The sequence below is a fragment of the Aptenodytes forsteri genome, unplaced genomic scaffold (assembly GCF_000699145.1).
Source record: "Aptenodytes forsteri isolate BGI_AS27 unplaced genomic scaffold, ASM69914v1 Scaffold100, whole genome shotgun sequence".
Classification (NCBI taxonomy): Eukaryota; Metazoa; Chordata; class Aves; order Sphenisciformes; family Spheniscidae; genus Aptenodytes; species Aptenodytes forsteri.
Window position 1 is genome coordinate 227,234 of NW_008796216.1, and position 8,787 is coordinate 236,020.

An 8,787-nucleotide genomic window follows, 5' to 3' on the forward strand; every position below is an offset into this window, starting at 1 on the left:
TGGACTCGATGATCTTAGAGGTCTTTTCCAACCTTAATGATTCTATGATTCTATGATTCTATGATTTACAGATACAAAACAGTATTAGTAGCATTTTTTATTTTATTTTTTAAGAAACAAGAAAGTAATTAAGTAAATTAAAGGATTGTATCCATTTCACTGGGTAGATTCTTATGCCAGAAATAGCCTAAATGTATAACTGGGACTTCTTAAGAAATAAATAACTACTTAGCATCAGCAAAGGTATCACAAACCAGTCCTCCATATGTAAGTCAGAAGCTTTGCTAGATCATGGATGTTCATATTCAGATGTATTTATTTACAGATACGAGTCTTCACAAATGGCTCCAAAGACAGGAAGTGAGGAATTCCTGGGACATGACTTTATACACTGTGCACAAGTTGTCATCTGATGCACACAAAACCACCTGATGTTGATAAATCGACAGATGCTAAGCCACTGATTTCCTATGAAAGTCAAAATCAGTGCTAGGATGCTTGGAAGTTGCCCCTTTTCTCATGATGCAGAGTTTAGTTGTTCCCTGAGCATACTTCAGAGGTTAGAGAAGCTGCTCACAGCTTCTTTTAATGTTTGTTATAAGTACAAGGTCCACCTTGAATCATTAACATGCACTCTGGGGGGAAGGAAGAGCTACTATCAACAAGACTTGGAATTATAACTTTGCATTGACAGTTGACTCCCTTCAAACATCTATCATTCTTGCGAGGTTTTACATATTTCTTCTGTCTGGCCCAGATTAAACATTTTTTTCAGTCATTTTTCAGTTATGTGAGATAAGCAAGAAAATTGAGAAGATTTTCTATAAGAAGGGAAAAGTTATTGGGGGAATTGTGCACTTCAGCTGAGGTACTCGGAATGTGCAGCTTTGGAAATTAAGACTAAGGCACCATGTCACTAGCAAGTTCACAGCAGTACTAAAGTACTCATATGTATGCAGTCTGTCTTAAAATGTAATTATACCAAAAATTCAATTTTTGTGGAAGCTCCAAGCCAGACACATGCCTCATCTACATGACTGATATCAACAGCATTGTCCCAAAACTAGAGTTTGATTTTATCCCATTGACTGATGCAACCTCCAGTCGAAGATGTAGCAATGTTCTTGCAGATGGAGGCTATTGATAGTAGATAACAAGACTCCAGAGGAAATGAATACATGTATTTTCCTCTTTCAGTAATTGCCTATGGTATAGAAATGATTGTTTAGAACCACCTCTGATTACAAATAAACTAAGTAAAGGCTACAAATGGAAATAGCTTATGCCCTGAAATAAATGAATTGCTTACAGTGGACAGTATCAGCAAGCTGGCTGTGATTTTTATATTTATTCACTTAAAGCTTTTTATGGTTAATAAACTGAGAATGACAAGTACAAGGATTATTATTCATATAACTAATAATGATTTAGAGAGTCTTCATCTATAATTACATTCATGTTAAACCCTCCCAAGCACTATTGAATAAAGTTCTGAAGGCTGTGTTTCGGCAAAATTGTATTGATTTAAACCCCAGTTGCATCTCTTTGTCCGAGGTCAGTTTTAGTTCTTTAGTGTTTTATACTTCTATTACTGATTTCTTTTCTGTTGCTTTCTGCATAACATTGCACTGTTACTATGTTTATACAAAACAAAATCCAGCTGGAACAAGAAAGCCCTGACTAAAGCTGTATATGGCTAAAGCTGTATAAATTAGGATCGGTTCTGAAACAAAAAGTCCATAAAAAAGACTTATGTCTGCTGTGTGTCTGAGAATATAGTGTGAAGTGATCTCTCCGCTCTCTAAAGGAGTACCTCTAAAGCACAAGTAAATTTAAATAGGATAAAATAGTTTCCAGGCTAACTAAATACTCACCCAAAATAGATGAATGCTTAAAACAGGGAATTTTCTTGGTATCTAAGAAGCAATTACTTGGTCTGCAGTGGACTTCCAGGATTACATTGAGTAAGGTCTCTCTCTTCTCAGTACTCTTTTGGTAGCTCTCCTACCTGACAAGGCTGATAAATAGTGTTACAAAATATGTAATTCTTAAATATTAAGGTAATGACAACTGTGAGTTTTTAGAACTAGAGCCTTGTACAGTCTCTAAAATACACCAGGAAAATGATCAATACATTTTGTGATCTTCACAAGAACAAGAAAGTCTTGAAGGTCTTTGCTACTCACATACAGTGACGTCTTTACATTTTATACTGCACATTTAAAAGGACTATACATATGAATATTTCCAGTATACAGTTTTGAATGCTTTCATTATAGTGAATAGAAAAGAATAAATTATTTTTTTTTAATTTATTTATTTACTTGACTATTACCCTCGCCTATTGTAAATATGCCGAATAAGATTATTTTTTTCCCTGAAGACTTTTCTATAGATAATCAATTACTTCCATATATAATATTTGTGTTACTAGGAAGGGCTCCTCTTTCAACTACTTTAGCCAAGGAGTTTACATTTATGACCCAAATTCAAGCATTCACATATCTTTCTGTTTTACTCAAAGTCACTGAGATAATAAACAGCTTGTATCTGAGAGTATGCATCTTCCATCATTGGAATTCCACCTTCCATACTGGATTTTTTCATAGTATGTTCCTTATTTATACCTCTAAGAATATCTTGAGTTTCAGTAACACATTCCTTTTTACAAGAAATGATACTCTTCTTTGAAAGAACATAAATTTAATATTTCTTTATCACTTTAATTACATGAATATTCAGAATGAGAGATTTTCCCTTAGTTATTGTTGTTATGTATGCCATTCAATATCTGTCATTAACTGATGATTAATCCCAGAATTTTATCTAGCTATAGATTGAATTCTTATCACAAGAAATTCTATGACAAAAACTTTATACATTGCATTTAAAATGGTCTTATAGTATGAAATTTAATTTTTTTTTGTTATCAGTGATTTCCATAAATTGCAGTGTAAAGAAACAAGTGTGGAAGTCCTGAGAGGATGACATTTCTTTATAGAAGATGCTAACTTACATCAGCAATAAAAACTGTGCTTACTACCGGTGACTACTCTGTCTTTTCTACCATTAAGGCTGAAGCCTTAAGGCTGAAGAAGCAGCGATTCACACATAAGCAAAATCCAAATATTACTTTTTAAAAACTGAAAAATAACATGAAAACTTGTTAACTGCAGCCTGAAGAATAAGTTTTGTTATGCACTGTTCTTCAGTGATACCAGAATTTACTTGTCCTGTCTGTTTTGCTTAGACTAGCTAAGATGTCCAAAACAAACCGAAGAAATAAAAAAGTAAGGAATTCAAAATATCTTCAGTATCTTCTGTGAATGTGAGGGTTAAATAAGGGTATGTAGTATCTATGTGTAAGAACATTTTATAGAGGTATAGAATAATCAAACCTCTTGTAAAAGGTCCTATCACATGGTTCTATCACTAACTAGATAGTTAGTGGAAAAAAGTTACCTTTGTGCTACTTCCAAAAGAAGGCCAGAGAACCTCGTGGAACAGATCTGTTTAAATATACTACAGATGACTACTCTAACTATGCTCAGATGAGTCTGGTACGCTTAAACCTCTTTGCACATTTTTATATTAACACTTCTTTAAATCAAAGCATCATTTCACCCAAGCTATTTATTGCTTGCTATTGAACACACAAAGGGACCAGAATCACCTATATACATAAATGAATCAAAATGCTTGTACTTCGGGCAAATTGCTTTTTTGATATTGCCTTCTCTAACATAAATGCATGAGATGTGGTTTACAGAAGAGAGACGACTGAAACCAAAAATAAATAAAAAAAAATCACACATGTACACACAGAGAATAACGTCATTGGTGGGAAAGCATTTTAATCACACAGACAAGCAGGCACACATTTGGAGAACGGTTTGATACCAATGTGCTAAGAGTGGTAGCAGATTTACTGTAATATAGGAACAGAAAAATAAATCAGTATTCTTCAAAGGGACAAAATATGCAAACATATCTATTAGTGCAATACCATTGTGTCTTTAACTGTATTCTCTTTATCTCTCTGAGTTTCCTTCTTTGGGAACCCCAAGTGACATCATGTCTGGCAAAAATCAGTAATGAATAATGTAGTTTTTATGCAGTTCTTTCCCTTGAAGAATCCAATGTTGAAATATTAATTAGTTTTCTGTGTCAGTCATAGATATCTTTTTCTCCGCAAAAGCCTTTACAGAACAAGGCAAAACAAGATTTATCCCTTTCTCTCTGAGTTTCCTTCTTTGGGAACCCCAAGTGACATCATGTCTGGCAAAAATCAGTAATGAATAATGTAGTTTTTATGCAGTTCTTTCCCTTGAAGAATCCAATGTTGAAATATTAATTAGTTTTCTGTGTCAGTCATAGATATCTTTTTCTCCGCAAAAGCCTTTACAGAACAAGGCAAAACAAGATTTATCCCCCATCACCCTAAAACTCTTAAGTAGAACAGGCAGTAAAGGGTATCAACATATTTTGAACTAAAAACCCCTAACCCCCCCCCATATTATTAAGTCCAAGTATAATTTCAGTCTACAAATACTTGCCAGTCTGTGTGACTCTCATGCAGGAAGAAGATTGATTTCTTGACTAATTTCAGTGATACTGTTTTGAATCAGAAAAATCCTGCATGTAGGCTCAGTTTCTATTAATTGCAAGTTGCATACAATTTGAATGCTAAATATTCATATGACTTCTCGTCTTTCTCCATGACACAAGTGATGCAAGCTACTAGAAAAATAATTAATGTTATATTAACTCCTATTAAAATAGCACTAGTCAATACTTTAAAATTGTATCCACATCAGATTTGGAAATGCACATATGTGCACACCCTTCACAAAAGACTTGGACAGAAATTAAAAACTATGCAAGCAGTATGTGGAGATTATAGGGTTTTGTCATAAATAAGACTTAAACACTATGTTGATCATTTGTTTCTGGATGTTTCCTTTCAGAAATTAAAACTGGTGAATCTGGATGGATTGGTTCCTGAGATGTCAAAATCTCAGTGAAGGCAATGAAAAAACAAACAGAACTGTCATCTCATGTTAATGTCTTGATCTCTATTCTGCATTCAACAGGAAAATCTAACAGGTGACAGTATTCATATTTCATGCCAGATTTTTTTTCTTACTATTATTCGTTAACTGGGGATCAAGTCTGACAAATTGCTGTATGGTTTTTGAATTTGTCTCATACGTTGAACTGCTTAATGGCTATGGAGGCTTACTTAATGAATTTACTGATGTGATTCTAAACTGTCGGGTGCTTTTCAGTAAGTATTATATAAATATACTAGAATTATATAAATATATGAAAATGCAGTAATGCAAGAAGCATTCTTTTAAAACATGTTGTTTTAAAATCCTGTAGGACCAGGTCTTCAGCTTCAGAAGAGCTATAGATTTTTAAAGCTGTTAGAGCTTTTGGTAAACTAAGTTTGCTTTTTTTAAATATGCACTTAAATCTCCATGAAGATTATATTTCATGCAGAATTGATTTCCACTTTTTAAATTTTCTTAGGCAAGAAAACATTGCCATACTTTTCTGACATGTTTTGGTCTAACTGCTTACTTATGCAGGGGATTTGCGAAGGAAGGTAGCCAGTAACGTCATAATTGAACACTGTGAATAGGATTCACTTTCAAAACCAGTGCATGAGTATAAATGCTTGGCAGGTTGCTGAAACAGGGAAAGGTCATCTCTGTAATTTGCAGTTAGTGCCATTCAGTACCACACTGGTTAAGCACAATTCTGTACTTTCATATCCTGATTCAGTCAGGTCTATAACAAAAAAGGAAAGGAAAGGAAAGGAAAGGAAAGAAAGGAAAGGAAAGGAAAGGAAAGGAAAGGAAAGAAAAGAAAAGAAAAGAAAAGAAAAGAAAAGAAAAGAAAAGAAAAGAAAAGAAAAGAAAAGAAAGGAAGGAAAAAAAGATTAGAATTTTTTACCATTTAATCCTTACTATTCTTTATGGTAATAAGAAAAATCTATTTACACACAGTCACGTTAAAGGTGTTTCTTAAACCAACAATTGATAACAAATACAATGATAAGGCTGACAGATCATCCTCAGGTTATTTAGCTCATTTAATATAATTAATGAAAAATGGAGAAAAAACCAAAACAGTATTTTCCATTCATGCTTTTCAGTGTTTAGTCTAGCAAAACATTTAGTCAGGAATGTTTCCCAGTAGGACTACTCAAAGACCTGCAGCTATGCTCCTGTTGGTACATTTGATTGGGGTAGGGCATCAGAGTACCAGAACAGATTTCCTTGGCTTTGCATGTAAAGGGATAGATTCTGTGCAAAGGTCTGGTTTTAATTTGTTCTCTCCCTTTCAGTGGCTAAGTTTTGTAGACCAGGTCAAGAACAGAATAAAGTTTTTACTGCTCACCTTGGGCTTTTAAGCTGTTTGGTATGCAGTTTTTACTTGATCTGAAAATTACAAATTGAATTTATCAGAGTTTGGGTGGGTTGGGGGAGGGGGTTGTTTGGGGTTTTTTTGTTTGGTTGGTTTGGTTTGGTTTTGGGGTTTTTGTTTGGTTTTGGTAATTCTAGTGGAGGAAACTGTAGGATGGCAATGAATATTTTTTTTCTTCTTTTTTTTCACCCAGTCAGCTTTGAACTACTGCTATATAAATATATGAATATAGCTAAGTCATAGCTCACACTGGTCAATAAGGAGAAAACTACAAAACATCAACTTCCAGAATGAGATACTCTCATGATTAAAGTAGCTGAACACATTTTATTTGAAGTTTTTATAAGATGACAGATAGACCTGTTTTCATTCCATAGACATTTCTATTTAGAAGCAATAATTTCAGTGGGAAAAAGTCTAAAAAAAGAGAAAAAAGACAAATGAAACGACAACAAGCCAGAAAGTCTCAGACCTGAAAACAGTACAGATAAAATAATAACAGACTTTCTTTCTCTTTTGGGGTTTGCAGGCTGTTGTTCTGCGTAAGGAAGATACTGTTTAGAGCCTATTGGAACTTATGCATTTAATATGAAGATCTATATTAATCCATAGGTCCCTCCTCCTAGACAGAAGACCCTAAACGGTGTAGACAGATCATCTGAAGTTTCTAAAGTGCAAAGAAATTTCTAAAAGTGTTCTATATTAGATAATATTAAATCGATTCTTTTAACATTAAATACCATGCTCAAATACTTAGAAATTACCTTTAATCTGAAGATGAAAGAGACATGGAAGAAGAATGCCAGAGATGAGTTGAATGTGCAAGAGACTGGCTGTGACCAAAGCGGGTTAGAGAATACAGAAGAGAAAGACAATTAATGAAACTTCAAAGGAAAGGACCAATATTGCTATTTTTTTTCTTTTTTTTTTTTTTTTTTTTGATGGTGGAGAGTGAAGCTTCCCTCCCTGGCTGATCAAGGTCCATTAGTGGGAAATATATACATTATATACACACATATAATGTGGATCCCTCTGCTAGCTGGGCTTAGACACACAATCCTCCCAGCAGCTGGTCCTGGATCCTTGCTCTGCCCAGTTGCCTCCCTCACAAACACAGACACATCTCCCCAGACCCCACAGTCTCTCTGGCAGCTGTCCAGGACTCCCCTGCTCCAGTAACCAACTCGTCCAAGTAACTTTCTCTGGCGTACACACACCCCTGGCCACTTACCCTGCTACCTAGATATTGGTATTTGGTAGCAATTCCCCACTGACAACCCTGTCCGCACTCACTGCAGTTGCTGCAGCACAGAAACGTGGGCACCTAGAACCTGTGATCTGACTCTGTACACACAGATACATGCCAAATAGAGAGACCCCAGCCATGAAAACAGTTAGACATGGAGTATAATGAGAAGACAGGACAGACTCTGCTGACCAGGTGCACAGCACGGCCGGACAAGTTTACAAACCAGCAACCTGTTCATATGCAGCCATCACCTTTTATCCCCTTACAGCTCTGTTTTCCCTTGTTTCTTCCTTCCCAAACCACCCTTTCTCTGTCTTTGGTTACTCCCTTAAGCGTCCTATAGTAAGTCTTGTGCAATTCCAAAATGCTCTTCCCTTGCTCCTCCTAATGAGTCCCATACCCCTTAGGCAGTAACCCCTCCCTCTTGCAAGGTAGTCCGGAAAGCCTCTCTTCTTGACTGATGGTGCTGAGTCTCACCCCCTCCATGGGCTGATCGCTCTTTGGGAGGGGCTGGGGCCAGGGTTCTGTTTCTCTGAGCAGGTTATTGAGGTTCCCCCACCTACCATCATGCCTCTGAGCTCTTTCACGTGTGTCTGGAGACAAGCTTTTCATCATATAGCCTAAAAGTTTATACAACAATTTTGGACAGAACTGAGGCTAAAATATAGAGATCCCATTGCTCAAAACCTTCTGTTTTACTTCTGAGCTTGCGGTCCTACCTTATATGAGCTTGACATATACAAAACCAAAGCAAGTCTCTCTGCAGCTGTAATGCAGAAAAGTAAACTGAATGTTAGCTGTAGGAACAATATGGCATAAAAGAAAAGAAAAAAGAGAAGAGAAGAGAAGAGAAGAGAAGAGAAGAGAAGAAAAAAGAAAAGAAAAGAAAAAAGAAAAGAAAAGAAAAAAAGAAAAGAAAAGAAAAGAAAAGAAAAGAAAAGAAAAGAAAAGAAAAGAAAAGAAAAGAAAAGAAAAGAAAAGAAAAGAAAAGAAAAGAAAAGAAAAGAAAAGAAAAGAAAAGAAAAGAAAAGAAAAGAAAAGAAAAGAAAAGAAAAGAAAAGAAAAGAAAAGAAAAGAAAAGAAAAGAAAAGAAAAGAAAAGAA